Genomic DNA, 18,641 nt, shown 5'->3' with positions numbered 1-18,641 from the left:
TTGATACCATGTGCTTAAAACCCAAAATAAAATTAGGAATACTACTCGCCATCCAGGCATGAAGACATTGGGATTTACTTACCTGCTGGAACATTTTGGGCTGTGTCTGAATAGCAAATTCAGGCTTAAGTGTCAATGAGCAAAGCTTCAGTGCTGACCTATGGTAGAAGCAGTGTCCGTGTCATAAATGAATTTTTAATTTAATGTTTATTTTTATTCTCTCCTCCAAGCTAGGATAAGGCCACTGTAAATGAAATGGAATGAAAGGGTGTTGCTTGTAGCAGAAATAGGTAGTCTTGGCCACTTGTCCAATTTTTGTTTTGGACATATTTCCAGCTACTAGGGAAAGAGAGAATGGTTAAGCCTGTGTGAGCTATCTATGCTTACTTATTGGTTGTTAGCTCTGCACTGCTTCTAGAGCTGGTCCTTGTGCACAGATCTGCTTCGGATCCCCAGCCCATGGAATTTAGGTGAGGTGCATGTGAGATGGGGAGTGCATTTATCTCCCTATTGGCCTTGCCAATGCTGAATGGGTTATAAACTCTGTTTTCATCAATTTTCCGTGTCTCCATTATGTGGCTCTAGAGAACTCTTTCTATCATCTATTAATAACACTTCTATTGATTGGGCCTTCATGTTCCTGCAGAGTTCAAAGATAAAATGATTGCAGTGGTTTGCACACACACACCCAGTCCAGCTAATGTTGTCCTTCATTTGAAAAAATTACAATTTTTATGGTCATAATTTCACTTAATGTTGCAGGAAGATAGTTCTTTGGTCTAATTTAAGCAACAACCAGCACCCCTGCCTGGGACCATAAACCAAAAGTATCTCCAGTGCAAGATAAACGATGAAACCAGGGTTTCAGCATCTGAGGTGTGTGAGTGTAATACAGGAGACTTTCAGGCAGTGTGCAGCTGCCTTGTTTTCTTAAAGAGAAAAATACATTGTGTGGCAAGGAAGATGTAAAACAGAGATAGTGTTTATCAGCTGCAACAGTCACCAAGCAAATTCCTTTCCTTACTAAAGGAAATAAAGTAATCTTATGACAGTAAGTCTTGTGCTTTAGCATTAAATATTAAGGTAGCTGTGTGGTTTCCAGCCTATCTTGCCAGCCATTTAGTAAGTTGATTATTTCAATCCTGTGACAATTTCACATGGGGGACTATATTTACATAATATATAACAAGTAAATGTTCACTAAAATGTAAAACCTCAGAGATGAACACCACTGTTAGCTGAGACACTGAGGAAAATCCCCAGCTGGTAAAAACTGGCACTAAATTGACACCATTAAAGTCAGAAGCATAGAATCTGAGTCATTATATTTTAGAACGTAGTTTTCCAAACTATCTAGAGCATTTTAGATATGTTGAGAAAGACTGATGGGCTGAGCAAAATCAATTTAATTTTCCTTTGAGGGAAGAACATCTTGAGAAATTATCATCGCTTAACATATAGCACAAGAAGGGGCACAAAACAAACATCATTTCATCACCTGGGCTCCTCTCTCCTGCTCCCCTCACATCTCAATTAAGATGACAGAGCTGCAGGATAGGCAGGAGCCTTCCAGCCCAGAGAGGTCTCATTAAAAACACAGAGCGAGGATTAAGATGTAAATCCTGGAACCTGCAGTGTGTCAAGCATTTTCCTCTGTCTAAAGGGCAAATCTGTCGCTCAAACTGGATTTGGCTTGGTCCTAAAGACTTTTTTTTGCCATTTCAATCTCCATATATGCATATTAATTTATATAATATGCTGCTAAATTTTGTTGTCATGACCTCCTCTCTTTTTAACACTAAGAAGATCTTGTCAGCTAGGCCAGTCCAAACTTACTTTGTCACAGCTTGTCTGTTTGGGGGAAGGGAAGTAATGTCTTCCACACCCTTAACATGAAAAAAATTCTTTAGGTGATTAGGGTCTGCCTTCCCTGTCTTTCACGAAAGGGTGGAGAGGTTGCACATCCCTGGCACCCAGTGCTATAAACCTTCCTGGGATTTGCACGTGAGGCAGAAGGTATTTATTTTATTTTATTCGGAAGGTTCTGCAGGATGGAGAAGGGCTATTGAATTTTAACAGCTGGAAAACTGTTCTCTTTCCAAGGCCGTGTGCCACACTATTCCCACTCTGCCTGGTCCTGCCTGCTGTCCCCTGTTCCACAGGAATCCTCCCTTCCCTGTGGGCTCAGTGGTCCCTATCGCATCCCTGTCCCCACTGCATGCCTGTGGAAATACAACCGGCATTCCCTGTTGAACCCACAGGTGTTTATTTTTGGACAGTTAAATAGATCATACTTAATAATTATCACTTTCCAAGGAAAGAACCATGGAGGACACTGCATGTGGACGAACAGGCACGTTACTGTGGCAGACTAAGCAAAAACTGGGGTTTTTTTTAAGGTAATCTAAGCTGTTCTTTCAAATACAAACCCTTAATTGCCTGGAATCCCTCAAAACTCACAGATTTAACTTTATTAATTGATTATTTGCTTTGCCAGTGAGGCTTCTCTGTGACACCCACAAGATACAGTTTCTTCGTTATATTGCGTTCAGCAGCCTTTTACATTAATCCATGTAATTACCTTTTGTAGATTTGAAGCTGCCGTGTCTCTATTCTTCATAATTGGTGCATCTATTAGGAAGAAGTGGTATTTTCCTTCTATGTCCTTGTTAATTATAACTCTATCCTTCATTTACATAATAAACTTTTTGGGGTGATTTCTGCAGGAACATTTCATGCCTAATAGGAAGCAATTTGCTTTCCTTCATTAAGTACATTAAAACTTCATGCCCCAGACATCATTGACTGTAAACATTTGATTCTGCTCAAATTTAATACACCAAGGCATTTTGCTCTGCCATATTAGGTTTATTTATATGCTGTGTTCTGGATTGTTAGCTGCTAATGAAACTTTGGCTCTTATTGCTCTAAGGCCTGAACAGTAACCTCATTTTAATGAGTTCATTATTTGCTGCCTTCTGAGTGGAAGACAACAAATTTTCCTTTTAATTAAAGGTCAAAACACCTCTGGCTAAGGGAAGTGTAGAGGTTATCAAATCCTTAGAGAAGGAAAATGAACGACTTGTCCTGATTTTGATGCCAAGCATGGGCTGGCCAGGCTGAGGTAGAAGGTGTCTCTCTGGGGAACAAAACTCCAAATCTAAGCTAGGTGACAACAACGCTAAAACGCGGTACTGGATTTCTGAAGACATTGTTAAGGCAAAACAGAACCTGAAAGTCAGCCAAAGTAATTAAAGAGGCTTTCCTCCTCACCCAAAGGTCTGTGTGGATCAACAGAGCTGCTAAAGCATGAACCCTTCCCTGCATGTGCAACGGTGTTGGGGGTGAGGAGGAACAGATGCCAGCCGGATCGAGCCGACACAACGGAATCTTGTATTTCTTATTGAGGAAAGTGAGGCAAATATTGGGGCTCAATATTGGGGCTGTTTGTAGGGAGACAGATGGTACAGGCAGACGTGGGTTTGTGTGTGTGCAAATGCACAGACAGGGACCGGTGATCCCTGAAACTTCAGTTAAACCAAAAAAGGATTAATTATGGGAATTAATACACAGATCCTTGTCCTCCTAGCATTCTATTAACCTATATATATATCTCTATATATATTTCATGTGCTTTTCATGCTGCTTCCACAGCAGGTAATAGCATTAGAGACAGGAAGGGTTCTTGGGAAAGAGAGGACCAGTGTCTGTGAGATCAGCTGGTGAGAACTTAAAGTCTGGTTGTGGAGGAAAATGCTAACAGTCTCTGAAACATAGACATTGTTCAGCTTGAAAACTGCAGCTGTCAAAATGTCTTTATGACACCTCTAAAGACTATTTCTGCAAAACAGAACCAAATTCCTGACACTTGCAGATATCTCAGGGACATTCCCAGAAACTGAGAGCATCAGGAAAAGCACAGGAGGGACACAAGATTTGCAGGACTCAACATTACTCCAGTGTGGAGCAGAAAGCCTGGCATTTAATTAGGGCTCCTGCTCATACATGTGACCTTCCAGAGGCAGTGCTGTGAATGTAAGTTTTGGGAAGCAGCTAAACCTCCAGATCTTGGAGGTTCCTGTCTCTGTGGCAGGATCTGTGTGGTTGTGGCGCCCAGAGCACCCAGCCTCTGGGGCATTCCATGAGGGAGAGCTGCCCAAGGAAACACCATCCCAAGTTACTACAGAGCCTGTTGAAAAGAATGCACAGTGTGGGGGGCAAGTGAGAAAGGACGTAAGTTCTTCATTCAGTCTGTAGGGAGATCAGGGGAAGGAGGGGAAGCTAGGTATTCCTGCTTTGCAGTGTATCTGTAATTTGCTGTCATCTCGAGTTATTTTACTTGCACAGACTCGTTTGAGGAAGTGCTTCTGGCATGGGAGGACGTACCAGTGCCCAGCATCCCAGGGGTACGTGGCCGAGGTTACACTGTCCCATCACTTTCTGAGGGATATGACTGAGAATCTTGTCAAAAACAGGCTCACTTGCCATTACTCAAAGTCATTATTCATTTGGGAGCAGATCCTAGTGCTGGATAGTGATTCCACTGCTGCAGGTTTCTGCTCTCTGGTGTGTGTGCATAAAATATGTATATGCTCACTAGATACACAATACTACTTATTTATATATACTGTAGATAGGAAATATGTGCAAATATTTGCACATACCTAACTTTGACATTACCTCTGCTTTGAGCTGGGGTTTAGATTAGATCACCTCCAGAAACCCCTTCCAATCGAAATTGTTTTCTCAGGCTTCTATGGCATATACTTGTTATAATACTAAGAAGTCTTTTAATGCATTTATTCATTTTTGTCCCTAACATGTGTCCTTAATGCTTGTGCAGCTACATAGCCCTGAGGTTCATTCCCAAGCTGTTCTGTGAAGCAATTTGCTGGTGGTCTGTGGAAAGTTGGAGAACTACAAAGTTATAGTTTTGCTCTAAATTTCCAGCTGGGGAAAGAAAAAAAAGCAAAGAGTACTTTCAGCAATGTTTCTTTGCACTGCAAGCAGCTGCTGTCAGGATGTGATTTTGTGATTGCCTCTTCCCGCTCTTGCTCTCTCCCTGAAATCTATGCTAGGATAAAAAAAAAAAAAATCGGGCTAAGCCTGCTGTGGTCTTGGCAATTTTCAAAGCCAGTGGAATTGGAATTGATAGGAATACCACAAAGTAGTTATAATCATAGTAGTGACTGTGAGGAAGGTGTGAAATAACTAGCCACTGCTTTTTTCTGACAGAAAAGCTGTCAGTAAAGAAGTGATGTCTAGCCTGACATCACTGATGGGGTCACTGCAAGACCAGGATTCCAAATTCTTTATTTTCAGTTTTCAGATTGGAGCATAAATTTCTGTCATAAGGGGGGACAATCAACTCAGCTGTATCTGCACTTGTTAAAGCTCAACTTGGTGAGGTATTTATTATCCCAGTGAAGCCGAGTTGATGATTTCTGTGTGGTGAGGATTTCAGTCCACTTCCCATGCTTATAGCAGATAATACCAGAGTGTGGGAATCAGAAAGAATCCACATTATTGACTTACTGGCTGGAGTTTGAAAGGAGTTTAGGGGTTGGAGTTAGTCAAATCTTTGATGGAATTTTGTAATCACTCACCCTATACCCCATGCCAAACCTGACTGGAACTTCAGGGGCTAGATCAGAGGGAAGCTGCCAACCCTCACAGACCTAGAGACACTTTCCATCCAGTCCTTCCCACAAGTGGTGCCACTCCCAGTACTGGCTGCAGAACACTGGGCACAGCCAACAGGGCAAGCAGGGCTTTGGCCCTGCCTTCACAAGGGGTGGGACTTCATTTCCTTGTGCATTTATTTCCGTGAAGCGCCATGCTAATCCACAGTGCAACATAAATAATTAATAGGGAGCTCTCGGCTGGGGCTGAACACAGCCAGCTCTGCCTGCAAAGCTATTTTTTATTGTAGAGCTATTACTTGAGTCTGTTCAGCATTTCCCTGGAGTTAGCTGCCTTTGTGTGAGGTCAGACACGATAGGTGGGTTTCTTGAAGCAAGAAAAAAAGTGATGATTTGCACATATTTGTGTAGTATGTTTATTGCAAAGAGGAAAAAAAAGATTTTTCCTCCATGAGTGGAATACCCAGTTTATCAGATGTACTTCTGCTGCTGTTTTTTAACTCTGTCTTGAAGTCAGAAAACTGTGAGGAGTCTACCTGCATTTAATTTGAGCCAGAGGAGTGCATCTGTCCCAGTAGAGGTTAAGCCAGTTTCAGCTGAAGGAGATGAATGGGCTGATACTGCACCCAATTCACCACTCACTCATGACTAAATGGTGAATAACATCCCTGTGAACTCAGGAGGTGGCTTTTGATTTAGTATTAGAAGCGAGATGATGCTGAGTGTGACACAGATACCCCAGCAGTGAGAGCACCTTGACCAACCACAGATGTGTAGGTGCACAGATACATAAAATATCCATGGCGATAATTCGGTCTCTCTTCTTGGAAAAAGCAATTCCTGGCCTTGTTAGAGCATCTAGCAGCAAAAAGCTCAAATGAAGAGCAAGGGGGCAGTCTAACAGGGCAGAAAGTATAAACTGAAAATAAAGAGCACGAATAAAAAGCAGGGTTTATTTTAACTGGGACCACACAGATGAGTAAAGGCAATTGCTTCCCATTCTGGGGAAGATCGAAGGCATTAGGCTTGGCTGGGGGCATCCACAGGACCTGCTGCTGGAGCTGCAGGAGCAGGGAATGGCTGCAGTGGTCACCTGCCAGCAGTGATTGCTGCTCTGTGTCAGCCTTACCCACTGAGAAGATTTACAGCCTCTTTGGCAAAGCACTGAGGGTCTCCAGTATCAATCATTACTGATTCGGAAGGATTTTCTAGGAACACTAACCAAATCTGCTGACAAATCCTGGAAGGGGAAAAATTAGCATGTGCCACAGGTGGCAATACCCTGGGCTGTGGGCTGGCACAAGCAACCTGGGCACAAGAAGCTGGCACAAGAAGCTTGGGGCTGGCACAAGCCCGGGGCTGAGCAGGTCCCTCCCTGCAGGATCATGCAGCAGAGACAGGAGCTGGTGGCACTTTGCGCAGAGCAGTGAAGGGGCTTAGAGATTATTTCTTATCAGTTCTGACTTTTCAAAAGCTTAAGCATTTTCAGCAAAAGAAATCTCTTGAAGAAATGTTCTTCAGGCAGGGGAATCAGGCGAAGGCAATCTGCCAGCAGGAGATCAAGGATTATTGGTCCAGTTTTTGAAACAACATGATCAGGAATGCTTGTTCTAATTTGAATGGCTCTGCTCCCTACGGCTGCAGTTCAGCCTGGCCAGCACAACAGCCCCGTGAAATACAGAAGAGGTGCAATATTTCCCCATATCCACATCTGCACGAGGCAGGTGGGGTTTGCCTGCCTCCAACTGCACTGTAGAGCTATCAAAAAAGAGGCCCGAAAGGCAGTGGCAGAACCCCCACCTCAGCTCTGATCAATCACAAAATTAACCCCTAAAATAAGTACTGAAGGGCAAAACCATCTTGAGGCTTTACAGGGGCCACATCAAGGTCTAAAATAGTATGTTAGTAAGAAATGCATGTTGAGCCATCATGATCCTGTTTGCAGGAAACAGTGCTGGTGTCAGTCATTGTGCTGCATGTCACCGACATAAAACCCAGACTTGGTCATTCGTTAGCTCAGGTCATGTTTAGGCCATGTCAAAAAGAAAAAAAAAGGATCAAAGTCTCCCTCTCCTTGGCACAATACAAATATAGGGTAAAAGACAAGTAACACCAACAACTGCATTTTGGTTGAGTTGTATATTCTTTCTTTTTCTTGTGCTTTGGTGCTTCAGACTTGCTTCCTTAAGCAAAAAGAAAGAATTACAAAAAAAGTCTACAACCTGTTACAGGTGGGTACTCACTTGCTATAAATTATTTAAAGGCTAGGCTAATGGAGGCTACCTTATTTATCTTCTTTAATTTATGGTTTTGGATCTACTGAGGTTTAATCAGAGTTGTCTTCCATCCCTTTACTGCCCTTGGAAATCAATCACTTGGATAACTTGTCACAAAAATAAAACTTCCTTAAAGTTCTCATCATGGACATTTATCTCAAAATTCTGAACACCTACCAGCAATCTCAAATTCCTGTTTTAAATTTACTGCTTAAAAACTAACTGATGTATATGCTTTTTGGTGGGAAATTAAGCTTTTTTTTTCAGCACACATTCAATCATAAAGGAGAGATTGGAGCAGGTGATATATTCTGAACAGAGGTCTGTCCTTCAGGTTTCAGACTGGGCATGTTGGCACAATGATGGATTTATCTTGTGGCTTTAAGAGGGTGCCTCCATAGGTTTGGGGGTTTTTTTCCCTATGCAAGTCTGTCCATTGCCCACCCTCTCCGTAAAAATCAGAAACCAGGGAAGTCTGGAGTACTGTTTTCCTCAGTTATTGTGAAACCTTCAGTTTGCAAAATCTTGATGAGTAAGGATGTGCTTTAAAAACCACTAGGATTAAGGGTTGCTTTTTAATATTTTTGAGATGTTTGATACTTGTCTGGCAGAGCTTAACTTCTTTGACCCTTCTTCCTTCTTTGTGATGCTGTCTTCCATTATCCAGGGAGCTTGCTTCAGTGTTTTGATAACTAGAATTGGATGTTTCTGTGGAATGAAAAGGGTATTGCAAGGCAACTCTTCTTGCTTTACACCACATCTCTTTCACCAGAGATCAGAGTGCTTCTGCCACCCTCTGCTCCTTCAGGTTCAGAGCAGAGGGAGCTAAAACCTTTATTGTCCTCGAGGACAGGTTTAAAATCCCTCCATCCCAGAAAATCCTCTTGCTTATCACTGCTTTATTACCCTTCCCAGCATGAGGACAGCATAGTGAGCTGTCCAGAGGAGGAAGCTGGAAGATCCAAAGCAAAACGGCAATGCCCATGTTGCGTTGCTGCTCAATTCTCTTGAATAGAAACATGAAAAGCCAGTATGTTGTCCAATAAAATCAATCCAGATCACCAACTGCGGCTGACACATTTGAAATCAAGCATTTCAGAAGTTCCAGTAGGTTACTTTTTCATAAAACTACGTAATTTCAGGTCAAATTGAGAACAAATCACTCTAACAGTCAAAGGAAATGTTTCGGGTTCAAAAGTATCACCACACCTTTCCAAAAAGTGGGAAAAATTACACTCAGAGCAAAACTGAAGTACTGCTCTTCCTCAGATCACTCTGGACTAGAGATTGGCAAAAACCTCAAACCTGCACCCTCGAGAAATTCAAGTGGTCCAATGTAATTGCGGCAAAGTGATGAAGCCTTTCAGTAACTTCCTAGGAAGGGAACTTCTGCTAACAGGAAGCCCTTCTACCTGACTTTGCCAGCTGAACCTCGCCTAAGTGCCCACAGCAAGGCAGCTGGTCCCAAGCTCCCTGAGCAGGGAAGAGGATGATAACCTGGCTCACCAGGCTCTGGAAAAGGCACTGAAGCAAGGAGAGTAGCTGCTCCCTTGCCCCGTCACCAGGAGTCTGGGAGGCAATTTCAGCCACCAGAGAGAAAAAGAGGCTTTGGGTGAATTTGCTCCAGTCTGATGGAGCTCATCTCTTTCTAGATGCTGCTAAATCATTCTTGACAGGGAAGACTTATCCCTAGGGCTTCTAAAACAGCTTCTGACAAACAGCCTTTTTTGGTGTTGGAATGTACTGGATTTCCCTGAGCACTGTGCACCCGCAGTATTTCTTGTTAGGAAGGAATGCTTGTGTTCTCCTTGAGCTCCTCATCCCGGATTTTCTAAATTACACAGGACAAATGCTGTGCTTGACTGCACGAGGTGAATTATGTGGAAGAGAAAGAGAACATTTCTAACAAGCATCTTTTTGTCAGGGAGTGGTTACTGATGTCTTTTACAACATGTTTTCTTGGCTGCTTGGAAGAGAATGGGAACATAATTTTGAAATTTCTCATTCCCTTCCCCAACTTACCATTCGTATGAGAACACATTCCCGCGGTGTATGGAGCCTTCCCCAGGGATTAGTTCTTGGTGAAGGGTTCAGCCCAGACCCTAGAGGAGCAGTATGTTCTCCAAGAGTAATAATGGCTGACAATAATAATCCAGTGAAAAATCAGCGTTTGTGATGTTTGTGATCCTTTCCTAAGTCTCATAACAGTTGAAACTCCTGGCTTTTCTCTGTTCTCACATGTAGGAGAACACTGCCTGTGAACCTTTATGGTGAATAGGTCTCTAGCACTTGGGAACAGGGGAGAGAGCCAATCCTACCAGCACATTTAATACCTGCATAGCATTGTCTCGAAAAACAAAAGAAGCACAGAAAGGTTGGGGGGAAAGGTTTGTTTTGGGTTTTGCTTAAAACAGTTTCCTATTTCAGAGCCATTCATATGCATTGTGGTGGCAGACAGAAAGTGGCATTACTGAGGCAGTTAACTTTTAAATCTAGTTGCTTTTAATCTTAATCATTAAAGGCTGTTCTTTTCTCTCTCAATATTGCCATTCAAAGCTGTAGCTACTTGCAGCGTAAAGTATGAATTCATGTAACACTGGATCATTAAACTGGGAAAAATATGTTCAGCAAACTATCAAGCTTTTAATTACAGTTGTTACACTAAATTTCCACTCATTTCTGAAGTGAGAGCTTCTATTACTCTCACAGCTGAAGGGGTAATGCAATAATTTTATTTTATATGGGAATAGCTGTTTAAAAATCACAAATACTGAATTGCTGAGACAGGTTTTACTTGGGTAATGCTCTGCTAGCCAAACAGGACTGTTGGACAAGGTGTACATCCCAATCCTGAAAATAATGTGCAGTTGTAAGATGAGAAAGAGCTGAAAGCTGGGTGGTATTTTTCCGCTGTGGGAGACCTTCCTTACTCCTCAAGCTCTTCCGTGGGCTCTGCATTCCCCCTTCTTTGTCCCCTCTCTCCTCTGCAGGGGTTCAGCACACCCCATGGCTTATGGCACCACTGAAATGACTAAACCCAGAGTATTTCTGTATGTGGAGTATCAGTGGGTTTGAGCAGTTTAAGAGCAGAAGCCTTTAAGAAGGCTGCTTTTAGCCATCCTACAGCAGGCTCTTTCCAGTCTTTTGCAGACATGGGGATCTACAGGCACAGGTTTCCAGCCTGAAATCCCCTCTGGTCTTTAACACTCACCTCAGAATATTTACAGCAGGGATGGGTAGCTCTTATTTCCTGATAATGTACTGGCAGCCTGTTCCCAGTTACAGCAGAAATAACAGTGAAAGCATATGGGAAACTGTATTCCCTTTCCTAATAACAAATACAGTGGAATTGCACTTTATAATACCACAGACATATTTGTTTATGATGCACATAAATCTCGGGATAAGTTACTAGGAAGACACATGCAGAGCTTTTTTATTAAAGAATTCACATTCTGCATTTAACCTACCTTTTTAAAATGTAATGCATTATTATTATTATTATTATTATGGTCATTATTATTACTATTGACCATGCAGAGCATAGCCTCAGCAGTTCACACTTATGCCTAAATTAATACGGTTATAGAGTATTTAATCTCTATTAATTATAGATTCATATAGATTAATGCTTATTTATGCATGTATATTCAATTAATTCCCAAACATTTGTGCTAATTTGCTGAAAAACTTACAGTAAATATTATTACAATGGAGGTCTTCAGTCTTTGTAGCCCTCAGGGATTAAAATATTACTGGAAAATGGACAGAGCACTTTGATCCTCATCCCTTGAGCCTCCTTCCCTTGTCCTGTTCTCCACCAGGGTGCTTTTCCCCACGTACAACCTGCTGCCCGCGTGATTTGCCCTGTTAAAACAACTGGGTCTCCAAAAAAGCACTTGTGCTATCAAGAATCAGTGACAGCTTTAAGAGCCAATATTTCATGAGGTTTGGGCAAGGCAGGCAAATACAGTCTCCTGTCAGAAATGTGAATTCCATCATTTTTTATACCACTTTTTACCTGAAGAGCTGATGTTTTGGGGTGAAAAACATACAGGTCCTGAAGCCCATGGCTTTAATTCAATCTGATTCAATCCAGGCAGTTCAAGTGTAATAGTGAGACAACTCGTAGAAATTGCTTCAGTGCTGGTATTTTAGATTTAATATGTAATGTAAAAACTACATTAATAATTCTGGCTTTTACATAAAATGAAGAGGCAGTAATAACCTGAAATATCCATTTCCTGGGATATTCTCATATTAAAGAAGTCTCAGCAAAGTGTGAGTTATTTGCATTTTTTAATTTCTGGAAGATCAGCAATTCCAAAGCTACATTTAATTATGATCTTTGGAATTTATTTTTTTTTTTAATATTCTACAAACTGCCCCCTTTTCCTTTAGGCTGCCACAGCAGATGAGCTGCCAAAACACAGTTGTGTTTGAATCGTATTCATGTGAAACATTCTGCATTTCATAAATCAACATTTTGCCACAGGAAGCTGTTTCACTGGTGCAATCCAAGTTGATCAAGTAACAAGAATATAAACTTCATTTTCCTCTGCCTTGCCACTTTGTCATTTTAGAAGGATTTTCCACTTACTTAGTGTAAGGATAAATGGCTAAACAAATAGGGTGGAAGGAAAACTTAAAATCCTACCCTCTGTATTTTTCCATACCTTGGTCAGAAAGGATTGTGAAGGTGGTATTAATTTTAAGAGATTTAGTTTGTGGGCTTTCAAAACTAAGTGCTAAAATGCCAATTAAATGACTACATCAATTAAAAAAATTAAACTCTGAGAAAAGGGATTCAGCCTTTTTCAATCAGAAGTGTTAAAAATAGCAGGGATGTCATGTGTTAGAGAAGCTGAGTGTGTATCACACCACAGATCTCACTTGTGTTTGGGTGCTGTCTGGATCAAAAATGTGAACAGCAGACTAAAATAGTGCTGGTAATTAGCAGAAGGAACAAAAACACAGAGGAGAGCAAGGTTTACAAATATTTAGAGAAATTGTCATGGCTTGGAAAAGGATATTTATAATTTGTGCTTCTGAAGGGGAAAAAACCACTTAATCCATGGCTTTATTTCCTAAAGAAGGCAAACTCTGGACTCTAAAAGGGGGAACTTTAGTTTCTTACAGAAGCTGTCAGGCTGCCTTAGTGCCTTCTGTGCCAGCCTCAACTGGAAATACGGGAGCTTCTTATTGTATGCTCCCCTCATCAATGATAAATGCTGCAGTTTGAGGTCAGAACACTCCAATGCAGGCAATGTGTTGCAGTAAATCAAATCCTGACGAACAAAAACGCTGCCCAGAAAGCCCCGGAGTGTTTTAGCCAATACATTGGTTTGTGGGAAATTGTCAATAGCTTATCCTTTCATTTTCTTGTAAATTTTTGAAAACTAAATTCTTAATGGAATTAAATAAAAATTGTTTTGTTTTCTCCCTGACATTTCTGGAGAGAAATTCTTAACTTTTATAAGATATTAGCTATAAAATGGTGTGACTGTTTAAGCTATAAATTACCATGTTTAACATTAGAAATTTTGTTGACACAAAATACATATTTAAATTACCAGATAGGCTTATATTAGAATTCCCCATGAGGCAAAACAATTTTTGTACTTTCTTTTCTTGAGAGATGAATGAGTAGCCATCGAAAATAATTTTTATTTAAGTATGCAGAGCACTCTTCTCCAACAAACTCTGCTGAAAGCCACCCATGCCTCATTCCAACTCTTCCAAGCTATGCCTAACTCCTGTTGAACGATGGACTCAGAAGGTCATTTGCTCTGATGTCTCTGTAACAGTATTTGGACTCTGTAGATGTCCAGAGGAAAAGGAGACATTTATGAAGATTGTGCAGCCCCTTGGGAATGCCTAAATGTCCCTGCAGATGAATGCACAGCTCACAGGAAGCAATGGGCACATCCCAGATGTTGACCAAAGGCAGTTTTTTCAGGAGCAGGAGGTGTGGCTTGAGGGTTATTCTGTTCTGAGGAACCATAACCTGCTGCTGATGATTTAGCAGTTTGGAAGTCCCACCTGCTGGCATGTGATGTTTACTTTCAGGAATGACAATTAGCAGAGTGTGTCCATCTCAAATTAAAGGTAATTTGGCACTTTAGAGGGACACCACGCTCAGTGTTTGGGGTGCAGCTCTTGCTGGACTCTTCTTGTGCCCTCTGCATAAGCTGGGGTTTGGTAACGTTTACTTAAAACCCCTTGGATTATTCTGCCTCTATGGGAAGAAGACAGGTGGAGGTGTAGAATTTGGAAGTAAAAGCAGCAAGTGAAGGGATCTTCGGCAATATTCATAGAAAAGACAAAGACCCTAAGATTTAATTTGTGTGAGGATACGTAGATAAAGCTATAGGGGTGCATGGACAGACAAATCTATCTAGGGATTTGAAGCCAGACATAGTCAAATATTTGGTTTTATGCTGCATTATGATACAGAGCTGGACAGAAAATGCCTAGTTAATTATTGCTAAATAATTGAAGTCTCAATTTTCTCCTTTTCTCTTGGAGAATTTCTCTATTCCTCACCTGTTTGTCCGTCCCTCCCTGTATCCACCCTTTTCCTGAGCACTGCCACTTGCACATCATTTGAATAATGCCAACGGTGCTAAATTGAGCTTTTGCTCTAAGTGTTCCTCCTGCTCCCATTTGGATGACAAAGGCATATTTAAAGTCACTTAAGTAACACTGCTCCTGAAGGAGCTGTGTTATAGATGGGTTCCTGGTAATGTGTTTATTGCTGCATCAAGTGCTTTTAAGGCAATAATTATGACTGCTCTTGCAGTCTGCACTGCCTGGCCCTTCTACAAGGCTATTCCATCATTTCAGAGTGCTGTTTTCTGTGCCGGAAGCAACTGTTAGAGCTCCTTTTTAACTAATACGCATTGTTTTAAAGGTCAGGTTAATGCAGGTCTCTTGAGGGGTGGATGTAAAGCAGATGTGGTTTTTGGATCCTATGGATTCCCTAAGTGAAGCTAAATTAAATAGAGTACCACGTGTATCCTGGAAATATACTCCAGTATGACGCAACCTATGACTTGAGAATTATTTTGGAGAAAGGGTTCAAGAAATAAGTACAAATCCAGAAAATTAGTGCAAGTGTAGAAGAAGAACGTGTCACAGGTCAGTGGTGCTTGGCGCAGGATGTGTGAGCACTAGAAATCTCTGAATTTGACCTGAAAAACCTGCCATTTCTATATTTTTAAATGTGAGTTAGTTTTCAAACATTCAGGAAAATCTTGCTTGGGACATAACTGTTTAATAAATTCAAGAGGTAGAAAATTTGAGCCACCAGAATCTGTTTTCTGGCAAGACTGTATAAAACACTGTCAAGACCACCTAATCTTCAGTAGGAACCTGGCAGACAAGAGAACCCCAAATCTATTGTAATTCAGGGAGGGTAATCAGACAGACAGTCAATCCATCAGGTTGCCAAGGAGAAGAATACATGTTTTGTTGGTGGCAAGGGAATTGTGGTTTTTAACTACATTGGTACAGAAATTCGGAATGAAAGAACAGGCCCTATTGAAACAAAATAAGTACGAAACATTTTGTCTGATGTGTCTTGACAAGGCACTTGAGCAGTATTCAACACTCAAATTACTAAGAACTGGGTGAGTCAAGAGACCCGAACAAGGCAAATATTGAATGAACTGTCATCTCTGATGAAGCAGAATGGAGCAGGCACTCCCATTTTTAAAAAGATTATTAAAGTTTTCATGTAATGCCTCTCAGCTGCTCTTTAAATTCATTTTTAAAGACTTCAAGACCATCCAAAAGTGGGAGCTCCAGAACTTCACTTCATTGTGTTCTTCACTGTCACTCTCAAGTGCTTTAGAAGGTGACAGAAGTGTCACCCAGCCTGTAGTGACTAATGCTTGGCTGTCTCCTCTGGATTCCTGTGCTCACACATCTCCTGGACTCAGCTTCTCCCTAGACTGGCCATGGGTGTGGTTACTTTCCTGGCAGGGGCTTATTATTATTAAAAGGGTATCATGGTGACTGTTTTATTTCAGGACTGACCATTCTGCCATGCCTGGCGATATGGCCCAGACATTTCCAGTTGTTCCACCTGAAAGCAGTTGTCCTTGCACAAAATTCAGGGATAATCCTGTGCTGGAGAGATTGAGTGGTTGAGCTCAGCTTCCTGCTGTGCCAGTACTTTTTAATTTGGAATCACCAGGAAAGATGCAGCTCCAACGTGAATTCTTGGCTTTAAAACACTAAAATGAGCCAGAAATCACAGGCTTTACATGTTCCAGGCATTTTAATGATGGCGAAGGTCAAAGACAAAGTGCAGACTGTGGCAGTGAGGAGATGTCAGCGACTAATGTGATTCTTATTTCCACTGAAGGAAGTGGGCTGGAGCTCAGAGGGGAACGCAGACAGGCTGCAAGGAGAAGGAAGGCCTGCAGTCAGCAGTAACACAACAAAGGACATGGCCAAGCACAGCTCCATCGTTTTAGAGTAGCTCAGAAAGCCCAAGGATGCTCCCACCCCTATAGTGACAATTAGAGGGACTACTGAAAGGGAAAATACAACTTTTAGAGAAAGGGGCTGTGGGAAATGGTGGTGCTGGGACAAGCAATTTGTCCTTGATAATCTTATCCGCTCCAGCAAAGAGAGTGGGGGAAGAGAGCGAAACAAGTTGTTCCCGAGTCCACCCAGAACATGTGTTGCAGCCTAAATTCTAGAGCTAAGAGGAGGGTAGAAAGTGAAAGGCTAATGCCTTTTGCTTTATTTGGAGGGCTTTTTTATTTCTTTTATTAATTAAAGAGTAAATGCCCTAGCTTGCACTGTGCTCTTGCAGGGCTTTTGAGTTAACAATAGAACGTGTATTTGTGAAAGGTGACGGAGAAGCCCTGGTGGCTGTGTGGAGCTCTTCCTGGGTGAGTAAATATTGTACTAGCTCATACTATGGCAACAGAAAAAATAGAAATACTTCAGCAAGTTCTTACTCCTTGTTTGGATAATGCAGCCCTCTCTGTGCTCAGTTAAAAGCAAACTCTAAAGGTGAAAGCTTTGTATTTTTTCTGTATGGCACTCCCAGACACAGCATAACAAGACATTTCCAGGAGTTTTTTGCCAAATCACTGATGCCACTGATACTGGACTTGGGTGGCTGGGAACCAGTATCATTTATAAGTACACAAATTCACTGTTTCTGCAAATGAACTGATGAATTCTTTTGCCCTCTAAAATCAAGCACTGAGATAATATATTGGCAGGCAGGAAAGGGAGAAATTCATTTGCAGAGGCTTGCTAGGCTCAAGATAGATCTCGACAAAGCTTGGAAAAACAGCTTTCTGTGGCTCTGCTCAGTTCCTGTTAATTACTTAGCCAGACATGACCTTGCACAACTCTTCTAACACCAGGGACTAGGAGATCTTCCGTGGTAAACAGATCCCATAATAACCCTGTTCTCTAATCTCTGTTTCTGTAGCTGATGCCACCCTTTATAAAACTGTATATATCCCTGTAGCACCTAATTGAGAAACAGCTTTGTGAGGGAATAAAAACATTTGGGTTGCAGAAGTAATTACACAGGCGTTGGTTTACTCGGTATATTATTGTTACATGCTAATATTGTTACCAGAAGACTCGCTGGGTACTAAAGCATTCCCAAGGGATTTGGGTGTGTATGGCACCTTTGGAGAGCCTAGCAGAGAGTCCCTGTATCTCTGCAAAGTGAACCCTCTGTGAGCAGCCACAGCCACTCCTCCCAAAGGCAGGGCAATGCTTTGCCATCGCTGAAATACCAACCTCCTGAGTAGGTGTTACTTTTGCCTTTCAAGCAGAGCTTCTCTGCCATATGGGGTGAAGCCAGGTCCGCTGGTTCTTAATTGCCTCTTTCCCCCAGTGACTTGGGAGATTGTTCTCTAACTGGCTGTAATTATCCTTTTCTGTAAACTAACCAAAGTGCACTCTGCTTTCGGTGCTATGTTCATTAGCAGGATTCTGTTCTGTGGGTTACTGTATTCTGGGAATGTCCAGGCCGTACGAACGGACTGATTTGTGTAGCAAGTGTTTGTGAAATACCCTGAGGAACAAATCCGTGCTGGGTAACTGGTTCAAAATGAAATCCATGATGCTGAGGACAAAGTATCTATGGGTGTTCAACTTGCAGGGTGGATTTATGTGTGAAACATTCACCTGAAAAGGGAGATAAACTTTTTGTTGTCCCCGAAAGAGAGCTTGAGGGGAAGGTTGGTTCTGAGCCTGTGCCTGCAGACGATTTCTCCCCGTGGTTAGTTTGTGGCATGATTTCTTGTGTGAGGTGAGGAGGGGATTTGTCCTGTGAGTGGCGCTGTTCGTGTTTTTGTGATGAAAGCGGGCTGCTAATTTGGCACTAGAGAAATGTGGGAAGAATGAAAGTTTCCCTTCCTACCCTGGCTCAGGCATAATGAATAAAAGAAGGCTTACCATGCATCGCTTGAAAAAAAAAAAATTAACAACGTCTCAATCCTAGCAGATGTTTTTCCTTGCTATTGCCTAGATATTCAGCAGTGTGGACTGGTTGGTTTTCAGATGGATAAATGTGTGCAGCACACAAAAATAATGCTGAATGCTTTTAACAGCATCCAGCTCCTACTGTAGCCCCTGGATGTGGAGTTTTCTGCTGTGTCTCCTATAACAAGCATGGAAGCATGGCTGCTGTGCCAAGCACAGGTGGAAAGGTTTGCCTAGCAACGTTGGATAATAATGG

General features: G+C 41.8%; 1 protein-coding gene across 1 annotated transcript in view; it reads right to left on the bottom strand.

The window, feature by feature from the left end:
• Positions 1–18,641, bottom strand: part of NDST4 (N-deacetylase and N-sulfotransferase 4) — a 70,089-nt gene that overhangs the window by 34,874 nt on the left and 16,574 nt on the right. The gene's annotated exons all lie outside the window — the stretch shown is intronic.

Source organism: Corvus hawaiiensis, chromosome 5 (assembly GCF_020740725.1).
Source record: "Corvus hawaiiensis isolate bCorHaw1 chromosome 5, bCorHaw1.pri.cur, whole genome shotgun sequence".
Taxonomy (NCBI): Eukaryota; Metazoa; Chordata; class Aves; order Passeriformes; family Corvidae; genus Corvus; species Corvus hawaiiensis.
Note: the sequence above shows the minus strand (reverse complement) of the source record. Positions and strands in the feature narration are given on the sequence as shown.